At 40.1% G+C, this 18105-nt stretch overlaps 1 protein-coding gene across 1 annotated transcript in view; it reads right to left on the bottom strand.

The window, feature by feature from the left end:
- Positions 1 to 17848, bottom strand: part of LOC116721770 (semaphorin-6B-like) — a 38814-nt gene extending 20966 nt beyond the window's left edge. The window contains exon 1 of the mRNA XM_032565717.1: positions 17222 to 17848. The gene's annotated coding sequence lies outside the window, so the exon portion shown is untranslated. The remainder of the gene's footprint in view (positions 1 to 17221) is intronic.
- Between the last annotated feature and the right edge of the window lie 257 nt (positions 17849 to 18105).

Below are 18105 nucleotides of genomic sequence, written 5' to 3'. Positions count from 1 at the left end.
ACTGTGCAAAGTATGTCATGTGTGCATGCGTAAGAGTGTGTGTGCATGTCATTGTAGTGACACTTTGGATTTTTCAGAACAGAAGGGTTGTCCAAAAAGTTTCTGCTTGTCTCTGCACATTTGTGCACGCATGTTGCAGCTACTTCCTATTAAACAATTTGACTTACGGAGAAACTAAGACAACCAAATGATGGTCTGAGTGCGCTCAGTTGGGTTAGAATTTCCCAAAATACACACAGGCAAGATATGTACACATCTATGTGAAAAAATATAATACAGAAAACTTTTAAATAAATACAACAAAGTTATGGTGAGCTGGGGGATAAAACCATTAATGTTTTTATCAATATATTTGCAGATAGAAAAGTAAGGCTCAGGAGAGCAATGAAAACTCTCTGGTATTAAAATTTTGCCAAATGTATGTATCTGACATTTCAATTGACTTCTTTGATGTCTTTGACATTGACTAAAAATACTGATAAAAAGCAGATCTCTGCAAGATATTAAAATCATTGAATATTGTTTTAGAACTGATGTGTTCTTTGGTCTTCAAGATGATTTGCTCTACCAAATCTTGGAGGCTTTCACAAGGAAGATGTATGTGAACTGTACTTTAGGTAAAGTCTGGAGGCACCTGGAAAATTTAACCAAAATTGATTTTAGGTATCAGATTTAAAGGGGATGAAGAAAAAGTGGCAGATCTGCAAGACTTTTATTTGTAAAAAAATAAAAAATAAATGAAAATTAAAAAACCTTGAATCTATTTTTATCCACTTCTTGATTAAACAGTGCTTTATGATGGCCCATGACAAAAAACACAAAAAATATGCAATTAAATTTAGGATTTTAGTGTGACAAAATGTGAAAATTTTCAAAGATCATTAGTCCAAGTTCTAAAAAACTAAGAAAAAAAAACACACCAAGATGCACCTAGAGATCACACGTTTCTGATTAAGATTTGAGGGGAATTAATGCAGTATTTGTAAATATAATTTATCTAGAATCTCATCAATGCATCAAAAGATGCAGTGACATTTTTTACAGTCACAAAATGACCACAGAAACTGTGCATGGATTTAAATCAACCCTACAAAGTTTTCCCAGAATCTGCTATATCACACAAACCAGCACTGTGGGTTAACTTTGCTAGATATAAATTGCCCCACTTTCAAAGATGTTTGAACATTGAAGTTTTCCTGCATTTTCAGAACCCCAAAGCATTGCTTTTATAGCTTGCTTCTTTCATGTGACAAAATCAAAGATGAGATGCTGAAAAGCAAAAATAAGAGTAGAGTGCAGAAGGTGGAGCACTGGGATATTTTCATCTAAAGAAAAGATCCTGGAAAATGTAAAGTTTGAAGAAACATAAATGAAAGTAAATGTTTCCAAAGATGTGGGCAATATCAGTGCTACTGCAATCAAATCAAACTGTGAGCCATGTTCCATGATTTTCCCAACCCCCGCTTATTTCCTGTCATCCTCCATCTCTCTACCTGCATCACCCAACCTCCTCCCTGCATTTCTTTTTCTATCTTACACACACACACACACACCCACACCCCAACTCACGACTGTTTTCAGCGACAGAGCACCAGGTAGATGTGTTTGTTGCTAAGGTGATTACTGCTATTTGAAGCACACAGATGCCTGCAGATGCAGCAACCATACACTCGCACACATGAGAGCAGTCACCTGTGCTGCCAGCAACACAGGTTTCCCATAACGTTGACTGACAAGCTGTTTGTAGACATCAGCAAGGTGATGAGGGCCAGAGACTATACTCAGGGGGCACTTCAAAGGAAATTGTAGCCTGGAGATTGCAGGTTTGACATAAGCTTCCTCATCTGTTTCCTCCTCCTCCTCTTCCTCCTCAGAAGCATCAGAGGAGCCCTGAAGCGGAGGTGGGGGATTTGTTTCATGTTAGTCTCCACTGGGATTCCCTGGACTAGGACTAACAAGGTTTCCAGGTCAACCTCATTTCATTATGGCCATTTCAAACCAAATTCTGTAGGTTTGAGTTGAGTAAAAAAGGTAACAAGAGTTAAACGAAGAATAAAATTTCATTTTGTCTAACTTAACCATATTAATCATTTTCACTTTGTGTTGCGGTCTATAAATAAATAAATAAATGCCTTGTCATACTGGAAAATCAGATCACCTAAATGTTACATAAGTGTTACGAGTTTCTACCTTTTATTTAAATATGATATTGTGAAGTAATTATTATTGTTACAATTATTGACACACCTAATAATTCCTATAAAATAGATATACAACTAAAGCATGTTAGATATCCACCAGTGCATTTGCACAGAAAATGACTCTAAGGTTTCGTCTCAAAACAGCCAAAACAAAAGAGTTCAAAAGTGGACTTTAGGAGAACACAGCAAGTTACCAAACACTCCATAAAAATGGCAACGAGACTGGAACTACTAAAGGAGCAGTATTACGTAAAAAAAAAAACTTTTGTAGCATTACATCATTGTTATGAAGTTATTCCCTTATCAAAAACATATCTGGAGTGCTATTCTTTCATGCATGTATGAGAACTCCTTTAATCTCCCGTGGCAACCATTTAGCTGCACAACACGCAATCGCCGCCTTTGAGGATGAAGCTCCTCCTCGGAAATGAAGTTTCCAATCTTCCGAGCTTCTGCATTACAGATCATCCTTCCCTCATGATTCCCCCACTTAGCTCCTTCAGATTAGTCAGCAGCAATTAGCAAACATGTGGTGGAACTGTACACAGTGGAACTGTACATCTCCTTGGCTCATTATGTGAGCTACTTCTCAGTGAAACACTGGTAAAAACTGTTGTTAAAGGGTTAATAAAGTAGCAATGTTGTTTTGACTTCCTGAAGGTGGACTTTGGAAAGAGCAGGAGTTTTTAAAGAGACACAAGCCCAATTTCAAAACGTTAAATTATGAAGTAGCATTTTTTTAAAACATAGAAAGCATTTTTGTTACAACTGAAAGTGACATGGTTACTTGACTGCGCTGTAAAATGACACTATGTGTTTCGAAAATACATAATACTGCCCACGTAAAAACAATTTTACAGCACAAATAATCTATAAAAGATTTCTAACACCAGCGATGGAATGGTAACCTGTCCAGGGTGTACCCCTCCTCTCAACCTTTGACCGCTAGAGATAGGCTTCAGCACCCCTCGCAACCCTGCAAGAATAAATGTGCTAGATAATAAATGGATGGATTTCCAATACACCTAACCTAAAGAGAAAGCTATTTTTTAAGAAAAACAAAGGTTTTTCTTCCCTAGGAGACTAAAGAAAGACTTGCTCATAAGCTCTAAATGAACTTTTACATGAGGACAATACAGAGCAGAACTGTATTTGCACAGTAATAATCCCTGTTGAATTGCAGTGAACAATCAGGGCTGCTAATATTGTCTGAATATTGTTTGGATATCTGTGCGATAATCCGTAAATTTGTAACTCATCAACCGAATGTTTACACCACAATGTTTGTATCTCTGTCTGTAGAACTTATATTATTAGTGCCATGTTGTGTTGTGCAGAGTAGCATTGTTCTGTATTCAAGTAGTATAGGGTCTCAAACAATATTTCATTATATCAACTATAATGACAAACAACATCTGTATTCTGTTTTGCCATTTTGTCTTTTTACTAGAGTGTCTATAAAAACCCTTTTTAAAATCAGAAAGCCATACCTTGGTGTAAATCTGTGCAGCTCTTGAAAAATTGGAAATACCATTGAACATGCATTAAAGTTTGTGGTTAGTGGGACAAAACATGACAAAGTTCAAGGGGAATGAATAATTTTGCAAAGTACTAACAGCAGATTAAAGGAGTAAAATTATGGGATGCATGATCACCTGCAATCTATCTGTCCTCATTACCTGATCAAAGAAATCTGTACATGATAACAATAAGATCTCAGTCTTCAACCAGACCACACGGAAGAAGTGCAGTCAAAATATGTTTTACAAGTTTGAAAAAAAAAAAAAAATCATAATTAAATGTTTTCCAAGAGCTGGGATATACTGGGATATATACAGTCGTTGTGAGAGTTCAGGGACTGCCTCAGGTTGTCCAAGCAGGACGCACCCAGTAAAGCTCCAAAGGGAAGCATCCAAGAAGGCAATCTAATCAAAAAACTCAGCTGACTCATTTCAAAGTGAGGAAGCACTGGATCTACTCTGAGCTTCCCCATTTCGTAGGATTAGCCGAGGCAGAAGATCATTTCAGCTGCGTGTATCCAGAATCTTGATCGCTCAGATCTTTTTCATATTTCATTACTGCAGGTGAGCTAAGAGCTGGACACACATTGCTGCAAACAAGGCCTGAGCCTGTTTCTATAATAAAACTCTGTATTTCTGTAATTAAATCTTTATTATATGACATGAAAGTGAAAATATTAAATAAGTTAATTGGGAGAACCAAATATCACTATTTATTTTTTTTGACGAAAGAAGATTAAAGGTAGAAGGTTTAACAACATAAAAAGCAGTAAACTGCAAGTGATTCACAGCAGTAAATTAGTCCCCTGAATGGATAAACTAAAGATTTGGCAGTAAATAAATGGCCAGCATGATATATTCATAGTACTGAAAAAACATTGAATAAAAAATATAATAATTTTATTGTACTATTACAACAATTTTAAAGCAATGTGATGCAACATTTCTGTATTTCAGAGAAATGATTTATTATTATTGTTAAAATTATATTGCTATTTTATTTTTATTTCAATACATAACCTAAATACGGACTTTGCTTTGTCAAATTCCTCTTGAATTGAATTGAATTACTTGATTGTAAAAAACATTAATTGCAAGAAGTAGTGTTGTGTTAAAAAAATATGAAGAGTTTCTTCTGATCTGAAATTAAATGGAAACTGCAAATGCAAAACACCAAAATCCTTCGGTCAATAGGCTCCTCATTAGAGCATCAATTGATTCAAGTTATTGATCCATAAGATAAACCAAGAGATCTGGGCCAAGGCCAACTTATTGAAACTCTGCTCCTGGCCAACGCTAAGATGAAATTTTTAAAACATCTGCGCTACAAACGGAGGAGTTGGCCAGAGCTTTTGGCTTCAGGTTATCAAAGGGCTCTGAGTTTTCCCCGCAGAGCCAACAAACAGCAGAGACGAAGATAAAAGACAAAAATAGTTTCAATAAGAGAAAATAAAAAAAAAGAGGAACAGAGATAACTGCAACAGACTTGCAGCTCATCACGCTATAAAAACAGGCAGTGACAGGACGAGTATCAGGATTTATCAGGGAAGGATTCGACAAGCCAGAGGAGAGAGGATGGGCTGCTGTGTCAGATCATGTTGGTGTGATAACATTTAATACTGTGACATCAACATTGTTGTTACAGGGTGCATGTAATGATCTCGACAGCCTCACGGTGTAATCTATCCTCATCAGGCATCCAATTAGCAAATCACCTGCTAACACCCACGTAATTAGCCAATCAGCAGGTCATCCAAACAGGGAAACACACCTGCTTTCACCTAGTATCAATTTTTGCTATTTTGCTCATCTGGCAGCACAGTTGTATTGTGTCATTCTGGATATTTTCCTCTGCAGTGATCCTACTCATCTGCCAGGGACGGGGTGGGGAGGGGTTGTCTGTAATTTGCAGAAAAGATACCTATCTAATAAATATCCATTTAATATTTACTGACGAGCCCATTTTGAAATACATCACTGGCTTTAAGTGTATATTGAACATGCCCATCTTTGTACAGAGCATCTGAACTATTAAAGCTGCTGAGCAGGATCAATACGCTCTCGCAGTGCCAAACAGAAACAGAATAAAGAGCAGCATCCATAACCACCCGGAGAAGAATTTACTGATCGCAAGGAAAACACTGAGGCATGGATACCGGAGGCCTGAGCAGCAGTACAACACTGATCACCAGACTCAGCCAATCAAGAGAAAGAGTAGCTGTCAAGGGCCTTAACCTGTGCAGCACCGAGCTACTGCACAGCTATTAATTAATTTGTGAGCAGGCCTATTAATCTGCTTCTTAGCATGACAAACACGTGAATCCCAAACACGTCTCTTTTCTACGTTAGCATCTCTGCGTTTGACTTGTATTTCCTAATGCCGGTTGTTATTAGGTCCACAGACCGATGCTTTCTTGCAGTCTGTTTGGCTGCGGCAGCCACTTCACTCTGTGCCTTTGTTACCGTAGAAACCAATAGCAAAGCAAGGCTGAGATGTTCTGTTGCAGCAGATGCAAACGTGAGCAGGTTGGGTCCGCCCTCTACATCGCAAGCGCACATGTGAGCTTGCAAACACAGAAAGAAACAGCCATGTATCCACCAAAACCTTTACCCAAACACATTAATTTATTCGAGTGCAAATGGATACATGCTTTGAGATAAGAGGTACATGCAAGAAGGTGGGAGTCTCATGCTGCAAAGGAGGGGGATGGGGCAGTTGCAGGCATTTCGTCTCCATAATTATGCCAGAGCTGGCAAGATATATGAGGTAGCTCAGATGGGCTCAATATGGGTCAATGACAAAATCTCACTTAAAAGCAGAAATCCGGTTATTTTGCTTTCACAAATGAAGTATATTTTCTTATGACATAATCTGTGTCAGGCAGATTTTTAATCATTGTCTGCATACTATGTAAAAAATATTCATATTTACTTGAAAAATTTACAAACCACAACTTAGAATAAAATATACTTTATTGTCCCTAGAGGGAAAAATTGTCATGGACTCCAAGCTGTTGCATTATGTTGCAAAATAACTGCTGCTCTAAAGGCAATAAATATACATGCAATTCATGTACAGAACTAAAAACGTAGACTATGTACACAACGGTTTAAAACCAACAACAGAACCCAAAGATATTGCACACTTTCCAGACCTCAGCCTAAATTTGGTTCAAAATTATGATGGAGGTGCGTTCAAAGGAGCATTTAACATGGTTCAAATTAGTTTTTGGGATTCTGTACCTTTTACCAGAGGGCAAGAGCTCATATTCCCCATACAGGATGTGGGATGGATCCAACAATACCATCCGTGTCTGCATATCACAATAACATCAAGTAAATATCAAGCCACTGCTCCAAAAAAAATGAGAAAAAATATATAATTGTGCTTAGCATGATTTACAGCTTTGACAAAGATAGCTTAACAAAGTAGAAAATATGTTTAAATTATAAACTGGGAACTGGTTTGATACACACTCACCACTCACTTGATTAGGTACATCATACCTTCAACTGTTGTTATTATTATTGGTGGCATAATTGTCAGCGGCAAATCCACAATATGAATCTCATTTTCCACCACATACATGATCCCTTACTTTGTTCTCGTTTGGTCCTCGGGGGCAGAATGCAGGTTAAAGCCTGGAATAAAACAGGTTGGCCTCAGGGTGGAAACACAGACACAGGCTAAACTGGGAGAAGTGGGTCACCTTGACTCTTCACAACTCCACCCGTTTTGAGCAAAGTCATTAATAGACTTAAAACTATTACAAATGAAAGCAGCATGCGGAATCTGTATATTTCTGTGGTTCAAATGTTTAGGAATCTACCAGAGACACAACCAAACACCAGACAGCTTGTTGAAGGACTGCATCTGTCCAAATCAACAATACCTTTGATGAACTGGAAAACTCTGCCCTGAGGTAAAGACACAGTCTAGCTAGCTCATAAAATATGTAGATAACAACACTTTATTCAAGCAAAAATAGTAGGCGTCACTCATAAATTGCCTGGATTCCATGTTAAAAATACAGGCTATGTCCAATAAAAGACTGAGTCGTCTATGGGGATGTGTTACAACATAACCTCCGTGTTACTGCTTCTGTTACTCATATAATAAAAAATAAAACCTATGAATCATAGCACAAAAGGAGAAAGCCGAAAAAGGGAGATTGGTCAGGAGCAATCATATTAACATATGCTAAGTTTTTACTTTAGCAACATGGTTCTGCAACTGTGGCGCAAGTACCATTCAGGCCCGGCGGCATGGGCGGCCATTGCCTGTCTACAGAGTCAGTCGTGCCCCCCCTGGACTGTTTGTTGTATTTACCTATAAGTGGCCAACTCTCTGTTATTCCTATATCGATTTGATACACTAGGGGCTTCCGCACTCCCCATATTTGTGTCCTCTGTCACTTTTTTCAGCAGCCAAAACTGTTTAATCCGTTGTTAACACGTTATAACTTGATTTTCCGAGCCAGCTTTAAACGCAACATGAGCGCTAAAACGCTCGGTTATGCCTGTGCGGCAGCGACGGAGACCTGCTGCTGCTGTGCAGAGCCGCTCAGGTTTGTGTTAGAATCATGGCAGCAAACCAGCAAAACGCAAAGAACTTTATATAGATTCCCCCCCCCAAACTAACCGACTGAGTTGAGTAATGCTGTTAGATGCAAACATGCTTGTTAACAAGTAGCCTATAGGCTACAGGTGTTGTTGTCTATGTTCAGCTACGTAGATTGATTTTGCCCCCCCCCCCCCCCCCAAAAAATAAGCCGATGCCCCCCCCCCTGTAAAACTCGTCTGGAGCCGGTGCTGACCATTGTTGGTGTTTTTTAGGGTTCTAGCCTCAAACCAATAAGACTTGGAAAAAACAGTACAGTACAGATTATGTCAGGAAGTTCGAGTGCTACCAGAAGTAAGCCTTAATGAAGGCATTGCCATGCTCAATATCAGGCGAACTATAAAATGTGGCAACATTCAAACACTGCGTCAATGTATTAACCATATAAGATTAGGCAATGAGCATGACGCCACTAAATAAAAATGCCATGGTTAAAAATTATTTCTACAAACTTTTAAGCAAATATATTTAATACAATGTAATAACATTTATTTAAAAGGAAATGCAACAATTGTTTATATTTCTGCTATAAAATAACACATTGACTACTACAGATGATTATGAAGTTGAAGACATTTCTTTCTTGTTCTTTTAATTGTGACACAAAATCTTAAGCAAATGACGAATTATTATTTAGCTATTTTCAAGGGCTTAGTTTGCAGAATAAACATTTTTTCCATTTTTCTTTTTGCAAAGCTACCAAGACATGATAAACAAGCAATTAGCCAGCATCGTTGGTAGGCTAGGGTTAGGGTTAGCAATGAAAAATATTCAAAACTATTGTTTTAAATGGCTATCATTTATGATTTCTCAAAAACGGTAATGCAAACAAATGCAAGTCAATCATGATTTAAAACATGATTGAAATACATGGTAATTTCTGGAGGTATGCAAGCTGTTTGTGTGCGCGTATATACAAAGAGCAGAGGAATAACAGCGTCAAGTCTTTATCTTATCACAGTGGAGTTCATATTCCCTCAAGAGGCTACCTGTCTCCTAAGAACTACTCTAATCAGAGTTAAGGGGATCTGTCTTCTGCAGTTAAATATCCCAAAATACTATTCAATCTACAGGGTCATTTATATGCTAATGCAGAGATTACTTTTGCATACACATTTGACACTGCAGTGTGCTGTTGGGCTGCGGTTGGAGAAGAAAAATAATAGTAAGAAAACAAATTCGGCGAGACTGAAGAAGGATGAGTGGAGGATGAAAGAGGAGGGGAAAGGAAGATGAGAGATGAAGGTAAGGAGAGCAGAGAGAAGACACTGGGAGGAAGGAGGAGAGCAATTCCCCTGGGTAGGTACCATAGGTAATTAAAATAAGATGGACATATCTGGAGTCTTGCCAAAGAGAGCTCCAGCTCTCCTCAGACGTCTTCCCCAGTCAGACCTTCTGCCTAAAGCCAAAGAGCTGCAAGTGACACGCAAACAATAAAAACTGAATGAACAGACAGCTCAGAAATATAACAGCCCAGCACTCGGAATTTGGGCAACAAAATAGGTAATGTATTCATCTTTGCAGCTGCAGTAAAACAACAATTCACAGACACTCAGACACTGCATGTGCTCGCGCACGCGCCAATATCCACACACAGAGACTTATACACAGTGCTGTGCAAAGCTGCAGCAAGGGCAAACGTTGCTAACCAGAGTTTGACTGCAGTAAGCACATATACATTCACTGCACAGCTCCGAGCTGGAAGCGAGCACATGAGTATGCGGCGCACACATTCAGGCACACGCCATCAGCACAGAGTCAAACACACACACACACACACCCCAGCAGCAGCATGTACAGCGGCAGTGAGGATGCAGTCTAATTACACAACAGTGACACTTATGAATCTGACCGGCTTTTATGGTGTCATTACTCTTCTGTCTTTCTTTCTTTCTTTTTTTTTGGTCAGTCAGTGTTAATGATGCACTTTGCTCTGTGGACAGTAGATCGGCTCAAATTCAGAACAAAGAGGATTTGTCTGATTATATTAAATCAGATTCACCTTTTTTGGAAAATAAATTCTGATTTCGGGCAAAATTAGCAGTGGGGTGAAAGGGGGGCATGTTATTTTGCAGTTTTTTAGTTCACTGACTGGAACCAAAATTCTGCATATTTTTTATTTGCCTACCTCATCATGTTAAATTCTGCCATCTACGTGGATTCTCTGGTGCTAGTAGAGAAAGAGCCTGAAGTGTAGCCCATATTCTTGTCACGCTGTTCTTTGTGTGCTCTGATCTCTAAGGGTAAATATAGCTCTTTTGGCAGGAGCCTGCAAAGAGGATCATAGCTCACAATAGGTGGCCTAAACACAACAGCAAACAAAATGGTAAAGAACCTGCTTATAGACTGATGTGCGCACATCCACAAGATGCATGCACGCTCCGACACACGCTACTGCAGCACAAACACCAAAATATGCAGCGACAGATACAACGCCTCCCTCTGAGAGGCTTCTCTTTTCCTTCTAGGTATAATTGTGTTGTGGCTATGCTTTGCTTTGCTTCTTCCCTCACAGTTGTGACTGAGCCGCAGGTGAAAAGCCATAATTAAAGAAGAAAAGTTGTGTTTGTTGTGTGAGAAGGGTGGTTGCAGGAGAAAAGAGGAAGCTGAGAGACAGAAAAAAAAAAAAAAAAACCTTCATCAGACAGTAAAATCTTCCCGAGGAGCTGGGACACAAAGGACTCGGATGCCTTTATCTCCCGACAGAAAAGTCTTCCAAATCCCTCTGGCTAAGCTGCCATAACTAAAGCCCGTGCTTAGAACAGGTGCCTGGTGAATTGGTTGAACAACAAAAGTAGCAAAATTAGACAAGATAGACTGAGCTCCAAAGAGACGTATAAACTCTCATTTATTGTGGGCAAAAAAAGGAAAAAGCCAAGCGCCTTGGCAGTGGCATTTGAGAAAAGGTTACCTGGTAAATTGCTTATCTTGTTTGTGTGTGAGCGCTGTAGGTGTGAGTGCAAAGACTTGGACTAGATGGGCACGCTGCCCCATTGCAATTATTTTGCTATAACTAAGAAAACACGAAATGCAGGAGATCAAAGTGTCTCTCTCTAACTGAATTGAAACAGCTGTGAAATCACTAACAATCCAATTAGCAGCCAGTTAAATGGGTGGAGCGGTTACACGGTTAGACGCCGGCTTGTTTGTAGGGAGAAACTTGTAACGATCCTCATACACAACAAACAACTTCACGTCATGCATTCAGAAACAACTTATATGTGCGTAGGCTGGGTATCCACACAGACAGAGATCACTCAGTAAATAATGGGATTCCTACATATTTTTAAAGATACAATTCGACACTTTACCAAACTCCTTCCAAAGAGTTTCCGTGTGTATTATATCAATTTTCCCAAATATAACAACTCAAGTTCACAGTGACTTTATGAACCGAATGCATAGACGTTTTGGACAATGAGAGAGGGAATCCAGAGTGAATAAGCAACTGTTGTTGTTTTTTTCTTTATTATTTGCTTTCCATCCTTATCCAGACCTGAAAAAAATGCTGTATTTAATCAGATTCCCGTTTCTGGACTACAAAGGAACCCTGTAAATATCTCTGAACTCCCAGATGAGGCCTGTCTCAGAGGAGTTGTGAAGATGATTCAGTGGACAGAGCAGATGGTAAGACGAACACACATGACAGCACGGGTATAATGTGCTGAGACCACACAGTGGATGCTTCAAATGGTGCTGCACCTCGGGGAAGAATCAGTGTGAGCAGAGACTCATAAAACTAAAGATATATGGCCACTGTAAAATGCTAGAGGGGCTTTTACATTGAAGATAGCCGCAAGTTGACATTACAGTGTTTAGGAAGCTGACATAATCCACATGCTGCATTCACTTTAGCCTCCTGAAAATCATTTATCTTAACCTGAATTTCTAACAGCATAAAGGTCTTAGAGTGCACTATCTTTTATCTGTCTTGTTCTGTTAAAAACATCTGGACGGACCTGTTGGAAATTCATGAAAGTTTTTTTTTTACAGCAGCAAAAGAAAGGTTTACATGAAGAGGCTCATATTATCTACAATTGGAATTGGATTCTGTTGATGAACAATGTCCAGGTTACAGGACTCATGACCCTCGGGGCTCCTAAATGTTGAGAAATGGCTCCCTAAGGCCTGATTCAAAGACCGTGTTGGAGCAAGTGACCTTGCAGAAACCCACCTTCTTAAATCCTTCAGATGTGTTATAGCCCTTGAGGTCTGCGCCCCAAAGAATCTGGCTAAGCCTTACCTCCAGATGAACACAGCACCGTGCGGTGAAATTCGAGACACTTAATGAAACCGCTCTCAGCAAAAGAAACATTTACTCAAATCTCTTCAAGATTAAATGAGTAAGAAAATCTGTTTGCGTTATGAATGAGAAAGATGATTACATTTAGTGTGGGTGTGGAGGCATGCTGAAAGTAACTTAAAGTAAATTTAAGTACTGTAACAGTACGCATTAATAATGAGTCTTATGATATTTTCATGTTATGACAACCTTGAGGTAAAATACTACTTACATGAAGCATGATATATAGATTAATTACACACAGGTGGAAGTTTGAAAGCCTTCATTTTTGTTAAGTATGATGATTTTTCCATTTATAGATAATGAAACAAGACATTTAAAATTAGAATATTACATCAGACCATAATAAAACACAAATAAAGCTGATACGTGGGATAAGTGAAACGTATATTTATTACCTGCTGAAGGTGTGTTTTTCTCAAAAAGTGCTTTTAATCTGACAAATGTGACTCGTCGGTACGCATTTTAGATTCACTGAATGTGACTGCATTAATATTTAATTTGCAAACTGAAGCATTTGTGCATGATATCTTACATGTTTGTTGTTTTGCTTTTTATAAAGTAACAAAAGCATAATAAGCTGCTTTTAACTAGATAATTAATTGGATTATTTGCTCCCATAGCCAAATTAATACTGCAATACATGATGAGCAGTGCAGTCTCTGAACAATGACTTTAATTGTTTTTGCCACTGGAAAAAGACAGATTTGTCTTTCTTGTAAGTAATGGAAAAGAGCAATAACATTTTCACTGAAAGCTGACCTGCAGTGTGCAGCGATTGATGGAGGGGGGAGGGGGGAGGGAGCTGCTCGTGCTTATAAGGGACACTGATACTGTTTTTGTTTAAGACAATATGATAGAACCTATCATAACCTATACCACATAGGTGTGCAAACGCTAGTGTGTCGTCAGGGTAACAGACTCAGAAGGGAAACTCAAACATCCCTTTCCCTTGCAAAACTCTTCATTTCATTTTTCATTGTTCCCAAAATGTTCCCAGGTCAGAAAAGAAATATACATTATCATCAGGATCTGGAGGTTTTGAGGCATCCCGATCAGATGCCCCAGATATTTGAAGTGATTCTTTTTGATTTGGAGGAACATAAGTTCTTCTCTGGGTTCTGCCCTGCTGATTGGGCTCCAGTCTCTAAGCCTGAGTTCAACTGTGGAGGCAGCTAAATTCAACTCTTTGTATCTGAAATCTTGCTGTTTTGGTCATGATTTATATCTTACTACATTTTTTTTCTTCATAACAAGTCAGAGCTCCTTTAACTACAAAATATGGGTGAAAAAAAAGTCTAAAAAGTTTATCATTGTAAGATATCTTCGGGGTCAGAAATAAAACAGAATTCAGCTCAATTAGAGAAGCACTGCTTTAGCAGAGCCTGCATTCACGCAGTGTCACAATTCCAGTGTCAGACTTTTTCTTTCTGTATACCTCTGGTAAAGTAAGGCAATTTGTTTCTCCTGACAGAGAGAGCTGTGAGGGTGTTAGGTAACCTTCCAGCGCCTTTTGCTTGTTTCACTCTATTTCAGACACTGAAGATCTCAGACTGCTGTCCTGTACATTTATGGAAGCATTCCCAAGACTTCGGTTTCGACATACTAATCTACTGTTTATTTACTCTCTGGGCTGAATTACCCCACAGTCCGATGAGATTTTTTTTTCTAACCAAGACCTGAGATGGCCCTGTTCGAAGATTGAATGGAGAACCTAAAGGATCAATACAATTCAATAATGTCCCTGTGGGTATTTGTCTTAACCTGAGATTGCTTCACCCTGCAAGCGCCGCGGCTCTATAGTTCCAAGTTTGTGACATTATTTTCCTAATTCAGACTTTAGATCCAGGCCTAGGATACATAAGCTGAATTTTCTCTTTGTTTTCCTTCAGCCTGGTATGTGGGCGTTTCTAGCTGTATGTTTGGGTGTTAGCTGCACTTTCAAAACGAGGGGCCGAAGGAAACAGGGGCTGCACCTGTTGTTCCCTGTGGCCGCTGTGTGGTGGGCTTAGCACCTGCTCGCACGGCTGTCTGTGTGGCTGTCTGTGTGGGCAACAGGGAAACCATTCACAGCCGCTCAGACGGCTGCCTGCAGCCCCTCTCCCTCGGTGCTGGTTCGCTCAGGGCTTTCTGCGCCATCATTTCTTTTTCTGTATTTTTACATTCTCTGCCGATCCCTGTGTGGCCTGCACGCCGTGGTCGCTCTCTGCCACACTTTATCCTTTGTACGCTCGATCTGTCTGTCTGTGTTTCTGTCTCCCCGTCTCCTCCCTCCCTCCCGCTCCTTTTTATTTCGCGATGCCAGACATTTCTTTTTTTTTTTTTTTTATATTGAATATCAACAGTAACACAAACATGAACCGCAGCAGCTGGGAGCTGTTACGATCCCGCTGTTGAACTCAATGGCTTTTAGTATAAAAGACAAAGTTGTAGGAAGAAAATATCCATACAGAGTAACAACGAAATCACTTCAGTAAGAGCTGAATGTGAGCATTTCACCCAGACCAGATAAGTAGGGAGCGTGTGGGTGACTACAGGCAATTTAGTTATTGTAGCTGTAAGACATTTTGGACAATGAGCATAATTCAAATTACTCTCGACTGCAGAGGCAGCTCTTATATGAAAGGGGACCTAGGCAAGACACCCCACAGCACCCAAATGTAACCAAGTGAAAACACATTTCTTCCTGAAACAAAGGTTATTCTGCGAAAAAAGAAAACCATTTTTGAACAGTATGACATGTGAAATGAGTCTCATTCTGACATGTGCTGAAACCCACTCAAAGAGAAAGATGTCATTACTGAAAATGCAGCATTGAAGCCCAGCTCACAGTTTGTAAATGCATTCAGGGGCAAAAACCCTGAGAAACATCTCCTGTGGTGTGTAGAAACTAAAATTCAAGTGTTTGCCCACAATGGCCCTGGTGAACTTGGAGAACAAGAGAAGCTTGAAAACCTCATGTCTACTGTGAAGTACAGTGGTGGCACCATGATGTTATGTTGTTTTTTTTTAATGTTTTCTCAAACAATGTCTCAAAGAATCTCAGGTCACACTGAAACAGTCCAGTTCAGCTTTGACCAGTCTCAATTAGATGATCAGCAGCAGTCCAGAGAATCAGATACCACCTTCAGCCAAGCCGGCTTCCGCGTGCACGACACTAAATCCCCATCGACTGTACATGCAAATACAGAATGGAAAACTCGTTAAGAGGTCCAAATAACAGATTAAGGGAGGAACAGCGTACAGCTTTTACCTCCCGTGAATGCTACAGCCTCAGAGCTTTTCTGTTTAGCTGTGTTTCTCTCACAGAAGAACAAACTAGGACAACTTCTTCTGTTAACTTCTAGTAAATGTAGAAGGTATTCCTAGACCAAAGCTGCTGCATGTCTTCTTTGTCCCGTCAAAACTCCCAGTTGGTGGTGGCAGATGGCCCCTAGCACTGAGCCAGGTTCTGCTGGGGGCTTCTTCCAGTTACAAGAGAGTCAGTCCTTTGAGATGTCACCGTGTGATTGCTGAGTATGACTGATTACTGCAAAGCCAGTAGCATAAAGGACTTGATGCATTTAAATGGGCTTCTTTTATGAAGGCAATATATTAGCAACTGGCAGTATGAATCTGTTTCCGCAGCATAGTATTATAGGATGTAATTTGAATACATGCAGTTGTTTTGATTATTTATTTCCACAGAGATTGGATGTGTTTGTCATGTAAAGTGCCTTGAGATTACATTTGCTGTGAGTTGGTGCTAAATAAATTCATATAAACTCATGGCGCCCCTGAGATCCTGGTTCCCTGGGTGGTGAGCCACATCGACTCTAGCTTAAAAACAACCACTCATCTCCCAATTTCTCTGAATATGTAGGTGTAGACCTTAGGGGGGGCGTTTTTCAATAACTTAAAATGTATCTTGACTCATTTATTCATATTCATTTTCACTATGATTTATCCCGTGGATTTCTGCTGCCTGCCCTACCCCTCTGCTGTGCTGTGTGTGACTAATGACATAATCAATTGCCTTTATGGCTTCCAAATCATCACATCTGACCTTTTCTGTTGTTAACATAAAACCTTGACCATGCACTTTATAAGACGTCATCAATTTACCCAGGACAATACCCGGGACAATAAAACATAACACATGAAGGTGACGAGGCTCATTCAGATCAAGACACATGATCCAAAAGGGAATTATGATCCAAATAGGATTTGTGATCAGGCTCGGTGCTCATCTCTATAATCCTATTTTGCATGACAAAAATATTACAAAAGCCCACAGTTACAGTCAGTGTGCAACACGTGAAAGAGCCAACGACGTGCAACAAAGGCGTGCACAAAATATGTTAATATGACAGCAAACTTGCAGCAGACACAAAGACCAACTCGAACCCACCAGGGTCCAGACGGTGCCGGAGACGGACCTATTTGTTTACTTGGAGATTATTAAAATGCACCATCGCTTTGGCACTAATAAAAACTGCGCACTTACACCTGATCACCCCCCGCCCCCTGCCCACCTACCTACCACCCCGTCCTCCTCGTCTAAGCGTCTCTCAATCCCACCATTTGGCACACTCACCGCACCAGATGGCCAGGTATGGGGAGGCTGGAGCAGGTGCCAACCCGCCCTCTCTGTCGTTCTTGTTTCCCTCAGTGGAGAAAAGGGTGACGGCTGCAGCAGCTCTCCTGGTATCCAAGGCTCTCTGGAATAACGCTCCTCAGCCGCACCTCACCTGCCTCTTCCCTCTACGACTCCGGCGCGTCGCCGAGGCATCACCGTTCATACGGAGCGCGTTCAAAACGCCCAGGCAACTACAAATCGTTTTGTTTGTTTTTTCTCCCCGCACACTCTCTCTCTAGAGAGTAAGAGTCTTTTTTTCTTTCTTTCTTCAATGCGTAAACAGCGACTTACTGACTGTGTCTGTAGTCCAGATCCGTTTTCTTTCCCGGCAGCCTTGTTCCAGACCCTTATATATATATATATAAAATAAAACCACCAAACCCCGCAATGAAGTCCTCTGTCATGCAGGGAGGGACCAGCGCCGGGTACGGCTTTGAAATCACTGGTCAGCAGAATGTAATCCCCTTTGTAAATTTACAGTGGCGAGGTGAAATGTCCAGCGCAGAGCAGGCACGGTGACAACAGGGGCCCATAATTCACACCCCCTGAAACAGAGTCCTGCAGTGGATCAATGATGAATGGAGGAGCACCCTCTCTCTCTCTCTCTCTTTTTCTCTCTGTCTCTTTCTCTCTCTCTCTCTCTCTCTTTCTCGCTCCTCATCTCTCGCTCTCTAACACACATTTCGTGGTAAGCTGTTATTGAGTTTGATAATATTAACAAAAGTGAGGTAAAGGGCTAAAGGGCTAAAATAAAAGCTTCAAGGGGAAAACCAATAATGCATTTATTAACAGGAAACATTTTTGGAAAGTCAATTTACAGCCCTATAAATAATCCACATCTT

The sequence above is a fragment of the Xiphophorus hellerii genome, chromosome 6 (assembly GCF_003331165.1).
Source record: "Xiphophorus hellerii strain 12219 chromosome 6, Xiphophorus_hellerii-4.1, whole genome shotgun sequence".
Classification (NCBI taxonomy): Eukaryota; Metazoa; Chordata; class Actinopteri; order Cyprinodontiformes; family Poeciliidae; genus Xiphophorus; species Xiphophorus hellerii.
This window is presented reverse-complemented; position numbering and strand designations above follow the sequence as displayed.